Here is a 3,648-nt window from a genome sequence, read left to right on the forward strand (position 1 = left end):
AATAAAACTGTTGTATAACTTAAAAATACATGAATATGGAATAATTAGGTCAAAGAGAGAAAGAAAGAGAAGATGAATTGGAATATTATAAAAAGAGTGTTGAATTTGTAAACTGTTGTTCATGTTCACTACAATGAGCATGTTGAATAACTAAATTTAATGATGTAAATTATCTGGGTTTGAAAACATCTAGCATGTTGAATAACAAAAAGAAGGTCACATATCATCTTTTAAAGATTTTTTTTTTACATTTTCATATCATCGCAGTTATTTAAAACCAATTTTTGATTATTAAATAGTTTGCTTTTATTTTTTTTAAAAAAAAATTATTCTTTTAATCCTCTGTAAAAGGAGATATTACTTATTTAGATTGAATAAATATAAAAGGTAATTATTAGTTGGTAAAATAGGGCGTTGAATTTTATCAAACAAAACCATTGTAGTGGATAAAATTGAATGTATGTTGAATTATTAGGTGGAACAAATAAAAGATGACTTTGAAGTTTCAAAAGGTGAATAGGATGTTAAATGTTGAAACCATTGTAGATAGCCTTATTCTCAATTTACTTACATATATTAAAAGTAAAAGTATATTATAAATTTATTTTAATAGAGGTACGTTAAATAAAATATTCAACGGCTGAATCAGTAAAATGAACATGTTGAATAATGAAAATTGATGTAGATTACATGATGTAGAACATTCAACATTTTGAATGATGATGAATTTTAATTAAACTATTTGTAACTTTGTGTTCAAATGAACGATAATATTTTGAACACATATATCAATGATCTATGTGTTAGTATGGATATGGTCTCTACTAATGAGCAGGGCAATCCAGAAATCAGATATCTTACGGACTATATCCTTATTTTTCAAGTTACTGTTGATGTACCTGAAATACAAATCTTGGTGAGATAGAACATTCATCTTATGATTCCTTGAATGATGGTGTATCATTGTATCTTATATGTCAAGTAAACCAAACCTATAATTTTTTTGTAATTCCTAAAAGTTAAATCATGCAATTGAATCAACTCATGTCTGTAAAAAACATTCAATTATGAATTATTATTATGATAAAAAATAAAATTATGAAAATATGTCATTTAAGTTATTTAATTTAATTACAATCCAAAATTATTATTAATTTGTTGTTTTAAAGTTATAAAATAAAAATATGAATTAAAAATAGTGAGGATAGAGTGTTGAATTTTATTAAACAGAACTATTTTATAACTTTAAAATGAAATGAATATTGAATAATTAATTAGGCCAAAGAGAGAAAGAAAGAGAAGATGAATTGAAATATTATAAAAAGGGTGTTTGAATTTGTAAACTATTGTACATGGTCACTACAATGAGCATGTTGAATAAATAAATTTGATGATGTAGATTATTTGGGTTTGAAAACATTTAGCATGTTGAGTAACATAAAAAAGGGTTACATATCATCTTTTGTTTTACATTTCGTAGCATAGTAGTTATTTAAAATCAATTATTGATTATATATTAAATAATTTACTTTTATTTCTTATACAAAATTTTATCCTTTTAATTCTCTGTAAAAAGAGATAATACTTATTTAAATTGAATAAATTTAAAAAGTAATTATTAGCTGGTAAAATTTGCGTTGAATTTTATCAAATAAAACCATTGTAATGAATACAAATTGAATGTATGTTGGGTTATTAGGTGGAAGAAATAAGAGATAATGTCAAGTTTCAAAAGCTATTACATATATTAAAAGTAAAAGTATACTATAAATCTATTTTAATAGAGGTGTTAAATAAGAGATTCAACTATTAAACCAGTAAAATGAAAATTGATAGTGTAGATTACATGATGTTGAAAACATTCAACATTTTGAATGATGATAAATTTTATTCGAACTGTCTGTAACTTTGTGTTCAAATGAACGATGATGTTTTGAATAAGTACATCGATGATCTATGTGTTAGTATGGATATGGTCTCTAGACTCTCCACTAATATGCAGGGCCATCCAGAAATCAGATATTTTACGGGCTGTATTGTTATCTTTCAAGTTTTTGTTGATGTTCCTGAAATACAAATCTTAGTAGAGATATAAACATTCATCTGTTGATTAATTCCTTGAATGATGGTGTGTCACTGTATCTTATATGTCAAGTAAACCTATAATTTTTTGTAATTCCTAAAATTTAAATCATGCAATTGAATCAATTCAAGTCTATAAAAGAACATTCAATTATTTTTTTTAAGTTTTTTTGTAAGAAAATTTATATTAACCAAAAGAGATATGAATGCACGCAATTTGCATGGTACATAAAGATCATAACATATGTTCTTCTCCGTGTCAGCAATACCCATAAATCCAATTCACATTAGTAGCAATTCTTTCAACTAACCTCTCATGTCAACACTCTAAAGATAAAAAAGCATATTAGTCTAAATCTCTTGTTAACACTCTAAAGATAGTAAGATGTATTGAACTATTTACAACGGAATTGTTAAAAATAAAATTCAATAATTTAATAGATATAATGAGGTTGTTGAAATTTTTTTTGAATACTATATAAATTTAATTGTATTGAATATATTCAACGTGTTGAATATATGTTGTGAAGGAAGAGACAATGTCACATGACATGTTGTCATTGGTAGCAAAAGTTATGGTATATTTTTCATCCTAATTTTGTAAAGTTAATTATATCATAGAAAATTAATTTAGTTTTTACATATAACCCCAAAATTAATAATTTGCATATTTTAGAAATAGAGATTTCTTTCATTTTTTAGATTTAGAAAAAATGTTTTTATTAATACAGAAAATAGTATGATATAAGAACAGTGAAGTAAAGTGTTAAGTTTTGTTAAATAAAAACCAATGTATATTATAATTTTTTTTAGTTGAAATATAATAAATAATAAATAAAATTACTAAAATTTCGTCGTTTTAGTTATTTAAGTTATATTAAATCCAAATTATTATTAATATGTTGTTGTAATTAGAAAAGATAAAAAATCAACTAAAAATAGTAAGGATAGAGTGTTGAATTTTATCCAACATAATTATTGTAGGGATTAAAAATAAAATGGGTATTGAATAATTAAGTTAAAGAGAGAGAGAGAGAGAGAGAGAGAGAGAGAGAGAGAGAGAGATAGAAGATGAATAGATTTTTTTAATGGTGTTGAATTTACAAACCATTGTACATGATCAATGCAACGAGCATGTTGAATAAACAGATATGATGATGTGTATTTTTGTTTGTATGATATTCAACATGTTGATTAAGAAAAAACCCGGAGATCACCTACGTCACATATCTTCTTTTAAATATTTTTGACATTTTCATATCATCGTGGTTATTTAAAATAAATCATCTGATTATAGATTAAATTATTTACTTTATTTATTATATGAATGTTTATTATTATTTTCTCTATAAAATAGTTTATATTTATTTAATTTGAATAAATACAAAAATATTTATTGGTTGGTAAAATAGAGTGTTGAATTTTATCAAACAAAACCATTATAGTGTATACAAATATGAATGTGTGTTTAAATATTAGTTGGAAGAAAGAAAGGATGATTAGAAGTTTTAAAAGGGGAGTGTTGAATCTTGAAACTATTGATGATAGTTTTAGTCTAAAGTCTAA

The sequence above is a fragment of the Raphanus sativus genome, chromosome 1 (assembly GCF_000801105.2).
Source record: "Raphanus sativus cultivar WK10039 chromosome 1, ASM80110v3, whole genome shotgun sequence".
In the NCBI taxonomy this organism is placed as follows: Eukaryota; Viridiplantae; Streptophyta; class Magnoliopsida; order Brassicales; family Brassicaceae; genus Raphanus; species Raphanus sativus.